This window comes from Equus quagga, chromosome 10 (genome assembly GCF_021613505.1).
Source record: "Equus quagga isolate Etosha38 chromosome 10, UCLA_HA_Equagga_1.0, whole genome shotgun sequence".
Taxonomy (NCBI): domain Eukaryota; kingdom Metazoa; phylum Chordata; class Mammalia; order Perissodactyla; family Equidae; genus Equus; species Equus quagga.
In genome coordinates, this window is record NC_060276.1 from 40,748,879 (window position 1) to 40,763,027 (window position 14,149).

The 14,149-nt window shown below is 43.1% G+C and overlaps 1 long non-coding RNA gene across 2 annotated transcripts in view; it reads right to left on the reverse strand.

The window, feature by feature from the left end:
• Window positions 1–2,367, reverse strand: part of LOC124245269 (uncharacterized) — a 37,003-nt gene extending 34,636 nt beyond the window's left edge. The window contains exons 1-2 of one of the 2 annotated variants that reach the window (XR_006890253.1): window positions 2,117–2,367; window positions 1,596–1,736 (exon numbers count right to left, since the gene is read on the reverse strand). This is a non-coding gene — a long non-coding RNA (uncharacterized LOC124245269). Of the gene's footprint in view, window positions 1–1,572; window positions 1,737–2,116 lie in introns of both variants that reach the window. The other variant, XR_006890254.1, reaches the window with a different exon arrangement.
• Between the last annotated feature and the right edge of the window lie 11,782 nt (window positions 2,368–14,149).

Here is a 14,149-nt window from a genome sequence, read left to right on the forward strand (position 1 = left end):
AGTACACTCAAAATGGATCACAGACCTAAATATAAAACCTAAAGCTATCAACCTTCTAGAGAAACACAGGAGAAAATCCTTGTGACCTCAGGTTAGGTGAAGATTTCATAGATGAGTTACCAAAACTACAATTCATAAGTGAACTAATACATAAATTGGATTTCCTCTAAATTAAAATTACTGCTCTCCCTAAGACGCTGTTGAGAGAATGAAAAGACAAGGCACTGAGTGAGAGAAAAATACATGCAAACTACATATCTGACAAAGGACCTGTATTCAGAATATAGAAAATGTATCAAAAGTCAATTAGAATAAAGTAGATACTACAATAAATAAGTGGTGGAAAATTTGAATAGACACTTCACCAAAGAAGATATAGAAACAGCAAATATGCACATGAAAATATGCTCAACATCATTAGGGAATTTTAACTTAAAACTACAATGGGATACCACTATACCCCCATGAATATGACTATAATTAAAAAGACTGATCATAGCAAGCATTGGCAAGGTTGTGGAGGACGGAACTCTCATACACTGCTGGTGGGAATGAATGGTATGATCAGTTTGGCAGTTTCTTAACAATGTTAATCTTACATCCTCTATATGATCCAGCCACTGCACTCTTAAGCATTTACTCGAGAGAAAGAAAGCATATGTCCATGCAAAAACTTATAGACAAATGTTCATTGAAGCTTTAATTAAAAAAAAATTCAAACAAATTGCAGTATATCCAGATACTGGGATACTACTGATCAGTAAAACAGAAGGGACTATTGATACATGCAACAAAACGGACAAATTTAAAATAAATAGGCCAAATGAAAGAAGCCAGGCCAAAACCAAACCAACAAAAAAAACCTTTATGATTCCATTTTAATAAAATTCTAGGACATGAAAACTAATCTATAGTGAGTGAAGATCAGTGGTTGCCCCAGTACACAGCAGAGGGGAGGGGTAGGGAGGCCAGGTAATAGAGAACTAAATCTGTTATGTACTGGGAAAGTAAACATAACTATATTTAAGAGTATCTGGTTATTTTAGGAGATATGACTGCGTATCATTATAAGATACTCTATTTTTGAAAATATAAATTCTTATAACTGACATTTTAAACTAACATTTGTAAAATTTCTGGTTTCTTAAAATTTTTCATTATAGAATGGATAAAAATGTGGCTACCAAGCAAGAAACTATATTACAATCTCAAATTGCTAGGAAGACTTTCTAACCAAATGCATACTTCAACACCCATCTGAGAGAAACATGGGAATCACTGAATAATCTTTACACAGTGAGAACAATTTAGGTATATTTACTCCAAATGCACGTTAAAGATCATGTTCTTTTCTCAGGCTGAACAATTCACTGCTTTCAGAGAAAAGAGGGTGTCTCCATGATGGGCCTCAAGGGTTGCTACAAAGCACGTAGCTGCTGATGGAACGACATTCCACCTGCTAAACCTCTTCTCCCATGATGAGATCAAAGTAGCTTCTCTCCTTTGAGGCTCCTTTGTGAACCTCACAGGAGCGATTCCACAACATGCTTTCGTTCAGATCTAGGAACTCACTTGGGCCGGGCCTCATATCCTACCAGGGATGTGAAGTGTCGGGGTCTCCTGAGGACGGCCGCCCTTGAATCTGGAGCAGATGGTTCAGCAGCCATCAGGATACAAATCCTTAGAACCTGCCTCCTTCAAACGCCTGATAGGAGCTCGGCCAGTGGCATGAAGAGCTGCACAGGGAGAGACAGATCCAGCAATCACTATGCTTTCCTGGAGTAACAGTGTGCCCCGCACCATGCTAGGCACTGGGTTAGTGACAATGACACTGATACAAGTGGGTAGAGATCCTAACAACTGGAACATACAATGGGCTTCTCATCAGGGTCTTTTTTTCTCTCTTTTCCTCCCCTATCCCCTAAGAACAAAGTTAAAAACAATAACAAGTGGCCAGAATTCAAACAGGCATTCACGGTCCCGCAATAACCACAGGGCCATGGGCTTGCTCATGTGTTGTCACTGAACGCTCACAGCGAGCCTGGGGGTTAAGCATTCTTACTCCGTTTGACAGAGAGGGGAGCTGGGGCCCAGTGAGAGCCAGTCCCTGTCTTACCTCCCGCGCCCCTGCCTTTAGAAGGAAAGTATCTCCAGGGCACTCTTGGGGCAGGACGCCACACTCGCTGGGACCGTCGGGACCCCAGTGCCTTTACCCACGAGCCCGCCGGGGAACCAAGTCCCAAAGCGGGAAAGAGGCGACCTGGATCTGGGTCTCTTTGTCTCCCCCACAGGCCAGTGCGGGGACTCAGCACACTCAGCTGAATCCCGAACACCTCAAGGCAGGAGTCTGCACTTCAGGCCAGGCCATTTCTGTCTCTACCGTAAAGTCGTCACGGTCGCCATATTGACGTCAGGTTTCTATGGCAACCATGCCACGCAGGCTTATCCTCCACACCGGAAACCCCTCCGCATGCTCCTCCTCCCCCACGCCTTTAGCTGAACGCAAAACTTCTTCGCTCTTCAGGCTGCGGTCTGAGAAAGCAGGCTATGAGAGGCGCTAGACTGGAATCCTGGCAATTGGTGAAAATCTGCCCATGTTGTTGGAACAAAGCATGTCCCTGTCGTCAGGAATTTTGTTTGCTTTAAAGAGACAGTATGGGAGTGTTATCAGTACACAGACCCCGGGAGGTGTCCTAGGGTTCTTGGAGATGGGATAGCCTAGGAAGGTGGACGTGTAAAATCACACGCCATGCTAAGTGGCTAGCCATCTGTGGAAGAGAACTAAGAGACTGTCTATAATCATGTGACTGAATGATCTAGGAGCATGCACAAAAGATGTCATTTAAGCAATTTGGGAATTATTTCAACGAAGCAGGCCTAGAATATTATAGTTATTTAGTAGGCAGAAATTTAGTCAATTGAACCATACATTGGTTTGTCCTGAGGGAATTGTGATTATCCATTCTTGATAATTTCTTCCATTTGGAGGGGCATTCATGACCTAAACACTTCTAGCCTCTCTCTACACTCACTTCTCTATCGCAGGAATGACTTACTTAAGTAGTGAGATTGGAAGGAGAAACAAATTACAGAGCCCCGGACCTCTGCCTTCAAAACTCTTGTTGATAAGTTGCCTTTATGGAGCACCTGTTCTGCTTTGCCCTCGGAGGTGAGTCTTACAACTGGCCCACAGCTCTTCTCTCCTTTCTGTGTCTTGCTGGCTCCCAACTATTCATATGGTCTTGCTCCAAAATGCTTGAGGTTTTAAGGGGCCCACCCCCTGCTTCCAAATATATCCCTGCTCCATTTCTGAGCTCTAAACCAACTAAGAAATGTGAAAAAAAAATAAGGAGAATAATATATTGACTTTATTCTTTATAGAAGTGATATTGGAGAAAGTGGCTTAGTTCTGCAGGCGAGGCGTTTTCTATTAATGAACCCCAGAATTAATCAGAATTGTCCACTCAGCAGTGCTGTATTGGGCCTGTCACAAAGGCCACAAACTGCAATGCATATCACTCTGCTGTCTGGTGAAGGAGCCCTGTCTATGTGTGCTTGAGGAAGAAACTTCCCTTGCAAAGCTATCCCTGTATAGGAGAAAGTGTTTCAGGATGTCTTCTTTAACGAATACTTCTGAAAGTGAATAAATACTCCTTATTCTTATTGCATACTCATCAAGCAAACTTCTGAGGATATGGCTTTTCATGTGACTGATTGAACAGTTTTGAGCAACAGCTTCTTGGTCTATTACCAGGCATGATTGGTATAGAGGCTCATTTTATGGCAGGGTATTGGAATTAGATTCTAAATTCCAAGAGTAGGGTGAAAATTATATATCACAAAAATTTTCATTGGAGAGTTCTTCAAGAAGGAATTGAGGAAATGTTCAAAAATCTATACCCACACATAAATCCAAACGCAGACTAGAGATAAAAGTGGTAACGAAGTTCTACGAAGCCTTCAAGGATAAGAGAATCTCTGTCTTATCCAATGATTACAGATCACAAAAAAAGAGGGAGAGTTCAACAAAACCGCATGTTTTGGATATCCATTTCTGCTTAACAAAATGCTCTCAAAACAATAGCTATTTATAATCTCTCAGGATTCTCTGGGCGGTCTGGGCTTAACTGGGTGGTTTTCTGCTCCACGTGGAGTCTGTCACCTGGGCTGCAGTCATCTGGAGGCTCCATTTGGCTGGGACATCCAGGAGAGCTCACTCACATGGATGAGGATTGGTGCTGGCCTCTTCTGGGGACTCAGCTGGGGCTGTTGATCCACCTTGTTGAGAACCTTAGTTGTAGCCCAGAGCCCTCCCTGTGCAGGGTTGCCAGATTATATTTAACCCAGTTAAATTTGAATTTCAGATAAACAAGTAGTAATTTTTAGTGTAAGTATGGCTCATGTAATGTTATTTTGTTTATCTGAAATTTAAATTCACCTGGGCATACTGTATTTTTATTTGCTAAATCTGGCAACTCTAGGAGATGAGCCTGTGAATCTGTAAGTTTAACAATCATTTGAGGAGGCTCTTCCAGTGAGGCAGGTGTGAGGAAAATAAGCATCAGATTGACAATGAAAACATAATGGTGATACCTGATGTTGGGGGAATTAAGGGGCAACGGACACTCACATACAATGTTGGTGCCAAATGGGCATATTTGTTTTCTGAGGCCTGTGTTATTATGGCTTAATAATTTGAATGGCCTTTGATACAGAAGCTCTATTTCTACCAACGAGGGAGTTGCAGGTGAGCATTTAGAAAAGAATGATTCTGACCTGCATCCAGGTTAAGGTGCCCTGACTGAGGGGACAGTTCAAGGAGCCACATGAGTTTCCTGCTCCAGGGAGGAAAGACAGCTATTATTTATGGACCAGATGGTTGATCTTGGTCCAGCTCTTCATTCTTCACTTAGTGGCTGGATTTAGTCTCAGGACAACCCTGGTAGTGAGGTTTCTCTATCATCTCTTCATGGATGTGTGTGACTATAAAGTACGTGCTCCTGTGCACAGAGTTGGATAGCAAAGAGGTTGCTCCCCATGCCCACTGCCAGAGCCAGGGATGGGACCTGGAAGGCTGGGAAACTTTAGTTGCTGGTGGCAGAGCTTTAGTGAAGGTATCAGGACACAGTATGCTGAGGTGCTTAATCTCTGTTCCCACTTTGTTTACCTACCTGCACCAGGGAGCCAGGCTTGGTGCCCCTTCCCCCTGCTGCAGGGGAGGTTGGTGGCAGGGCTGGAAGCAGAAGCTGTCTGAAGCCAGTATTTCTTCTGTCCTTTGTGAGAACTTAAACTTTTGAAACAATTGTGCTGCTTGCACCTAGTAGGGAGGGGAGGGCCTCTGAGGACAGAGACAGGGCAAGGAAAGGAGATTTCTCCCAGACGGAGATGAGGTTGGAAGTCTACAGGTCCCTCCTGGAGTAGGAACCTTAGTACTTCTCTGTACCAATGCTTGAGATGGCTCCATCGAGTCTGGGCATCCAGATTGCCTGTTTGGATTGCCTGTGAGACAGATTGTCCTGTTTGGGTCGAGAGATGGATGGCACGGGGTCAGGGGCCTGAAGACACAGAGCCAGCTAGGGCAATGGTAAGCTGAGCCATGTGCAGTGTGGACAGATGAGTATTGATGGCAGGGGCCTCCCCAGACTGTATGTGGAGGATAAATACCCACAAGTGGGACTGCTTTGTCAAAGAGCATGAGTATTTAACATTTAAAATAATTATTGTCTAGTTGAAATTTAAAATCTCTTAACTAATATATATCCCAACCAACTAAAAGGTGAGAGCATGTATTTATCCAGTAAACAATAATGGGCTTCACAACATTATTAATATTTGCTAATGTGAATTCCTGTAATTGGAATGTTAGATTACTTTTCATTTTTCCCTTTTTTCAATATAAATGGCATAGTTCACATGTGCTTTTCTAAATGTAAACATAATGGTCCAATTTTATGTCTCAGAATATGGCCTGGAATAATTCTAGAGTTAGACAAGAAAACCTGACCAGTGACTTTGTATTTATGCTGCATCCTGTTTATTGAAATTATGGCGTCATGAGAACTCCATACACTTCTGGGAGAGGACAGATTGGTGCAACCTCTTTGCAGAGACATTTGACAACATCTATGAGAGAAGAACGTGAGGTCCTGTCAGCGCTGCACCCTTATGTCTGGACTCTAGAGTCCCAGGCAGGTGTGAAAGCATGCTCATGGTAGCAGGGCTAAAAATAGCAAAACAGTCCCAAAGTCACCTTATTAGGGAAGTCTTAGAAACACTATTTTCAGAGACTAAATTTCAATAAGTTATACATAAATATATTACTTATAGTCAGAGATAAAAATATGTAAATCACTTAGGTGTTTTGTTTGTGTTTCATGACTAAACAACAAATTCTGGATGGAGGATCCCTCTGGAAGTGAGGCAATCAGAGAATTTCACAGAGGCATTTACTTTCTCTGATGTTTTCCTTCATAACCTTGGTTGTGTACATGTTTGCCTATTATAATATTTACTATACTTTTTTAAAAGTCTGAAATATAACATATTTGACATGAATAAAGCTCTAATGGACTTTATCTCTAATTAGCAAGTAACCCATTGTCTATTTTGAAAATGTACAAAATGTATCCAAATACCAATGTCTATATATTCATAACTTTCAACCCCATGATGCACTAGTAACAACTGTTATCTTGGTAGTGTATTTTCTCCAGTTAGCATCTACACCCAAACTCCGTGGCTGAAAGCTACACCCATTTATTAACTCATGGATCTGTGGGTCAGAAGTCTAGTACAGCATGATTGTGTTCTCTGCTCAGGGTTTCATGAGACTGGAATCAAGGTGTCAGTGTAGGCTGGATTGAGGTCTCATCTGCAGGTTCTGGGGAAAATCTTCCAAGATCGTTCTTGCTGCTTGCAGAATTTCTACGATCATTCTTGTTCCTCATGGCTGTTGGACTGTGGTCCTCATTTCCTTGATGGCTGTCAGCTCCGGGTTCTCTCAGCTCCTAGAGGCTACTCTAATTCCTTGCCATATGGACCCCTCCCTTTTTGAACTAGCAACAGTGCATTGATTCCTTCTTGTACTTAGAATCTCTGATGTCCCCTCCTGTGGACAGCTGGAGAAAATTCTCTGCTTTTAAATGGCTTGCCTGATTAGGTCAGGCCCACCCAGATAATCTGCATTTTGCCATATAAGCTAACATAATCATGAATGTGATATGTCTTCGTATTCATTGATTCTACCCACACTCAAAGGGGGTGGGATTATACAAGGATGAGGATCGTTGGAGGTCATTTTAGAATTCTACCTACCACATGGAGTTTCAGACCAAAAAAGAAGTCATGCAACCTTCAACTATTGATGTCAAGATTTAAACTGAGTTTTCTGACCCAAAGCTCAGGCCACTGCTATAGAGCATCATAGTGTTAGGGCCGAGGCCAGCACATGAGGAATGACTCTCCTAAGGTTCTGTAGTCAGGGATGTGTCTGGTCTCCTGATTCCAGTCTTCTGTCCAGCATCCACAATATTTTGCTCTATACTGTCTCTCCTACCTTGGAATCAGTGGGAAACTGCTCTTCCTCCAGTGTCAAACTAGATGATAAACTAAGGGGACAGGAAAGCATATGCTTTAACAGGAGATGATACGGTGATTTTTTTCTCTTTCCCTAACTTCCACAGGTAACTCATCCCATTACTCAGAACTGGCACCAAAGCAAATACATTATGGGGATATTGCTACATTTCCAGATGCTTTCTATGGCACTTATGCTCTTTGGTTTAGGTCAGTGTCATCTCCTCTCTGGGAGGGAGGAGGCTGGTGGGCCAGGACTGATAGGTGTTGAAGTCCTACCGTGTCCCATATGTACCTTACAGGTCTTCTCATTTACACCTCAGGGCAGACTGTGAGAAAGGTATCATGAGTTCCACGTCACAGATAACCAAGCTCAGCCTCATGGAGACTAAGACCCTCACCAGAAAATGGCAGGTTGGATGAGGTTCTGACTCTTGCCCTCCCCACAGTATAACCATCAGCTTCCCATTTAGAAGGTGATAGTTTTATACTTCCCCGGCATTGTCTCCTCATGAGTACATACTCAACAACCTCTTTTGTTCAGGAAGAGAGGTGATTAAATCTTTCCCCTTGGGCCAAGAAGCCTAGCTGTGGGGTCACATGAATTGACTGGTCCCTGAGGTCTCTCCCACACCCAGTGATCCCATTCCACTGACATCAGGCACAGGCATGTGACTAGATGTGGCCAATGAAATGTAAGAGGAAATGGAGTGTGCCCCTTCCAAGCAGAAGTGTTAAGACTCATTGAGAGTTTCCACCAGTACTCTTTTTCCCTCTGCTTCAGCAATGTCCCAAATTTCTTGTGAGGTAGTTTAACTTGTTTAATCCTCCAGTAACACTAGAATATGAGAATTTAAATGATGATAGGAATGCTTGGGAAAAGGGAAGCTAAATGGCTTATATGCTTATACCCAAATTTGGCCTACTAGATGATCAATTCAAATCTTATGCCCTAAAACTGAGTCAGTAGCCAGGAGAAGGTACGTGTCTTACTTAACATCATGTAGAAAATAGTCAGGGACCAATGTTTTCTTCCTTTTGCTCCATTGCTTTCTCCAGAAGACTCATCATCATGCCTTCTACTTCTCTTGGAATTTGTGTTCACTGTGCCACAAGATGAACTCAGATACCAAGTTAGTAGGCACTCCTGATGTGAACTCTCCAGGAGCACCCCAAAAGAGGTCAGTAAAGGTACACTGATTCCATGGAAACAGTGTAACAACTTTTCCCCTATCCCACTTCCATTAGATAAGTCTACAACACAGAAGTGGCACCAACTCTTATACACAATGTGGGTCTGTGTGTGTTTAATTTTCCCTCCTGTCATCATATTTCCAGAAGCTCTTTAGAACATAGTTATGCCTTTTAGGGCTATGTAGTTTAGCTTAAAGTAATCTTGGAAGCAGAAGTTAGGAAGTGGAGTGGGAAGGAAACTAACACTTCAGGGGCCTGCTCCTGGTCAGACACTGTGTTAGGAACTTTACATACTGTTTCTCTAGGTTTTTAGAACTGTTCTGTAAGTTAGATATTAGTATTCCCTGTTCTAACTCATTCCTCCCCCAAGGAATGCTCTACTAAGCCTCATAGAAGTTAAATACAGGGGCTGGCCCCATGGCCAGGTGGTTAAGTTTGCACACTCCTCTTCGGCGGTCCAGGGTTTCACTGGGTTGGATCCTGGCCAGAGACATGGCACCACTCATCAGGCCACGCTGACATGGTATCCCACATGGAACAACCAGAAGGACCTATAGCTAGAATATACAACTATGTACTGGGGGGCTTTGGGGAGAGAAAGAAGAAAAAAAGATTGGCAACAGATGTTAGCTCAGGTGCCAATCTTAAAAAAAAAAGCAGTTAAATACATTTTCCAAGGACACATGCCTGATAAGAGGCAGCATGGTTATGGTAATCCAGGGTTGTTGAACTTCAAGGTTGGATTCTACCCTGAATCTATGCACATAGAGTGGGTAGTAACACTTACCTTGCTCTAGAGCAGGTTTTCTCAACCTCAGCACTATTGACATTTTGGGTCAGAGAGCTCTTTGTTGTGAGGGCTGTTCTGTGCATTGTAGTGTGATGTTTAGCCTCTACCCAACAGGTTTAAGTAGCACCCCTAGTTGTGATTACCAAAAATATCTCAAGACATTTCCACATGTCTCCTGGAGGTGGGGAATCATGCTGGCTTTGGCCTTACATGGGAAAGTATTTCCCTTTTAGAAACTCAAGATGTTTTTCTGGATGGAAATGACTTTATTCTCTGGTCCAGACCTAGCTGGCTGAGAAAGAAGGCTGGTATGATCCTCTTTGACAGGTGAGGCCACATGTTGTGAGGTAACTTACCCAAGGTCATCGCAGAGTTGGGAGGTGAGGTCTGCCACCAGGATCCAGGGAGATCTTTTGGCTGGTACTGCAGGGTCTTGTCCAAAATGCAGAGAACTAGCTTTTGATCCAGTGTAGCACCTCACCTTTCAAGGGTTCAATGGAAAAATGCTTCGCTGAACTTATCTGCAGGGAGAAGTAATGGAACATGACAGCAGGTGGAACAAGAGGAAACAGGGCAATGATTTTCTTCCTTTTCCCCAACTCTGCCAGGGGAAGAGAGCAGAAAATAGCAGATTTCCAGGGGCTTCTGTCTTTGTCCCCTTTCCTAACCATTTGCCCCCACCCTTTTTGACAGTAGAGGAATGTGGACAGAAGTCAGGAATCTGGGGTTCCCTGAGAGGGAAGCAGAAAGATGGAAAGTGCCTGATAACCAGTATGGTGCATCAGGAAACACAGGTACTGGAGCCCATGCCCTGGGAGTTGGTTCATCCACCAAGCTCTCAGTCTCCCCCTGTTTCTGTTTGCAGTGCCATCACTCTAACACATAGCAATGAAGCTCACACATAACACAAATACGTATTTCCTAAGGGAGGTTAAGAGGGGTGAAGTAAGTGACTTACCCATGAGACGTGAACATCACAGAGTTACTGTTTGGGACCTGGTATTGGGTCCTGGGGAGATGATCTGTCTGTCTTGTTCCAGTGTCCTCTCTAGCAGACAGAGTATCTCACCCTTCAGGAGCTCAAAGGAAACACTCTTCTCTCATGTAAAACAAAGGAGTAAGATAAGGGGACAGGAAAACATGGGGAATAGGGCATGGGGCAGTGTGACTTCATTCTCTTACCCAAAACTCCACTCATGGGATACGTGACTCCATTGAATGGAAATGGTGTAATCGCCTTCTCCCCTTCCCCCAGCCCCATCAGGGCACTCATTCCACCACAGAGAAATGACATTGACTCACGGTCAAAATATAAACGTGTGTGTATTTTCCTTCTTCTCTCTACGTGCTCTCCGGATCATGCTGCCCCTCAAATGTATTCACATCTGTAGTTCACTCCAGCCCCCTCCACTGCTAGTGGGGCAAGGCTCTGCTGGATTCCTGACTCTGGCAGGTCCATCCTCAGAAAGTGGGAGTCCCTCTTCCTTTCCCTTCAAATGTACTGCCCAGCCTCTGTCTTCACGGGCCCACTGAGGCTGGAAGAAAAAGGGCCGTGGCCCCCTGTCAGACAGTGCTGTGCAGTTCCTGCATTCCCAGGCCGTGGATGCCTGCTGATGAGCATCTTTGTGAGCCCAGTGGATCAGTCCAGGAGAGCAGGGAGGTAGCAGGGTCCTCCTCTGGGAGAGAGCTGCTTCTGGGCAAGAGTTGGAACTCGTGGGTTTTGTTTGGTCCAGCAGTTTTAGACATGGAGAGAGTTACTCAGAAAGTAAGGCAGTTCATGGGGTAGATTGTTTTAAAGGAATTAATCTAAGTCTCCTGGCAAAGTAGGGGAGCTGCCTCTGTTGGGGGCCAGGTAGAGTGCTTCTGAAAAATCCCCCTGGCTCCCCAGGAGCAATTGGGAAGGAAGATAGAAAGAGGGGCCTTGGATGAGTCCTCTCCTCGAAGTTCCTGGGGGAAGAGGAACCCCATGTCCAGCACAATCCACTCAAAGCAAGAGTAAGGATTTATGGTGCAGCCCAGAAGGAGATAACTGCATGCGGTAAAGCAGTGACTGCACACTTTTAATGAAAGCTGTGGCATTTCTCTTCCCTCCTGATGTGCTGGCAGAAAAGAATCACAGGTCATTTTTTAGTTCAAAATGAGGAGCACCAAATAAATCAGCCAGTGAATAAAGTTCCTAGGAAAACTAGCAGTAGCTCCTCCACCCAAGGCTGAACTGGAAGCCAGGTGTCTGAGGAGCAGCTCTGAATGCTAGCTTCTTAATCAAGGTTCCGGAGGGAACACCATGGACAGGTAGTAATGAGGCCACTCCGTTGCCAGGTCAACAGACATTGACCTCCTCTGGTTGGACTCCTTTCAACCTCTGGCCCAAATCTCCTGTTACTGTGAACTTTGAGTGAAACAGGAGACAACAACCTGGAGGGTTTGTGGCTGTGGGAAGTCTCCTCTGTCAATGCTTCAAAATGATGAATTCCCTGCTGGTGGCAGAGTGAAGAGAAGGCCTTTTTTGAGTGAGAAATCTGTCCAGCATAATGAGTGGTTGGTCAGACATGATTCCCTATCACTGTTTCAGGTTGCAGCTAATCCTTTCTCTTCTGCTCCTCATCACATTAGCATCACGCTTGGCGTTTCAAACATGGAAACAGCTTCGGACAACTTCACTCCAGGAGATGCAGCCTCTCTAAGATGAAAGATTCTCAAACTCAGTTGACGTCTGCAACCAACTTTCAGAAGAAAAGAACAAAGAACAAACTGAAAGAGGGAAGATCGTGTAGTCCCTTGCCATTGCCTTTCGGTATTGAATAGCTGCCTCCAGCTTTGCTCACAGAACCGTGGATCTCCACACCATCTGGCATACGAGCAGAAAATACAAAGATACAGCGAATTTCCTTGTCTCTGCCTCTGCATATTTTTGTCACAATCTTCCTAGAAGTTTCTCATCTTGTACAGGTGTTGTAAGTAAACTTTACTGTAAATATCCTTTACTATGTGACAGGGATTGTGTTAAGAGCTCTCCTTGCATCATCTAATCCTCAGCACAAGCCTATGAGGTAGGCACCACTCCTATGCCTGTTTTACCAAAGAGGAAATGGAGGCTGAAGGGGCTTGTCCGCAGCCCCAGCTAATTATAAGTGGCAAGACTGGGACTCAAACCCAGACCAAATGACCCCCAGACACACACTCTCAACTCCTAGGATGTTCCCTGGTGGGCAGGGAGTGTGATAGCTCGCTGTAGTCCTGGGGGTACAGCTTGGGGAAATGGAATGATGGTCACCTCAGTGTTTTCTTAGCTTAACACGAACTCCTTTGAGGCTGTAGCCTGGTGCAGAGGCAAGACAGCCAAACCTCTTAACATTTCTAAGTAGCCTGATGACACAGTTGCATAGAGTAGAGGGATTCTTTACACATCACAAATAACGTTCTTGTATTTTTATTTTTTAAGATATTCTTTGAAACACATTTCCTTGCAAGTTCACTTGGAAGTTGTTTAAAAGATAACAAAATGTAGGTTCTTTGGGATTTTCTATGCAGGCAATCATGTCATTTGCCAATAGGGACAGTTTTATTTTTTCTTTTCCAATTTGTATGCCTTTCATTTCATTTTCTTGCCATCCTGCAATGTCTAGAACTTCCAGCACTATGTTGAATAAGAGAGAAGAGAGCAGACATCCTTATCTTGCTCCCTATCTTAGAGGGAAAGCACTCAGTCTTTCACCATTTAATACAGTGTTATCTGTGGGTCATTTGTCCATACTCTGTATAAAGTGGAGGAAGTTTCCCTCTATTCCTACATTATTGAGGGTTTTTTTTTTTTATCTTGAAAGGGTTTATATTTCTGCACCAATTGAAATGATAATATTATTTTTTTACTTGGTGGATTACATTGGTTGGTTTTTCAGTGTTGAATCAGCCTTGCGTCCCTGGAATAAACCCCACTTGGTCATGATATGAACATGTCTACACTCCACATATTTTGATAGACTGTGTTCTCATGATTATTACTCAGGTCAAAAATATTTTATAATTCCCTTTGTGAAGTCTTCATTGATCTTTGGATTATTTATAATCATGTTTGAATTTCAAATATTGGAGGATTTTCTGATATCTTCCTGTTATTTGTTACTAATTTAATTCAGTTGCCAGCAGTGACCATATTCTGTATGATTTTAATCCTCTTATATATTTTTTAAACTTGTTTATACTTAGAATATGGTTGAATGTTAATGAATGTTCCATGTTCACTTGAGAATAATATTTATTCTGCTGTTGTTGGTCGAATTGTTCCACAAATTTCAGTTAGGTCGAGTTACTTAATAGTGTTGTTCAGGTTTTGTTTTTTTAATTGATATGCTTTATTTTTTAGAGCGGTTTTAGGTTTAAAAGAAATAGTAAATTGAAAGTACAGAGAGTTCCCATATATATCCCTCCCCCCAACAATTTCCCCTATTGTTAACATCTTGCATTAGCTTGCTACCTTTTTTAAAATTGTGAGCCATTATTAATACATTAACTAAAGTCCATAGTTTATATTAGGGTTCACTCTTTGTATTGTACATTCTGTGAGTTTTGACAAATGCATAGTGACATGTA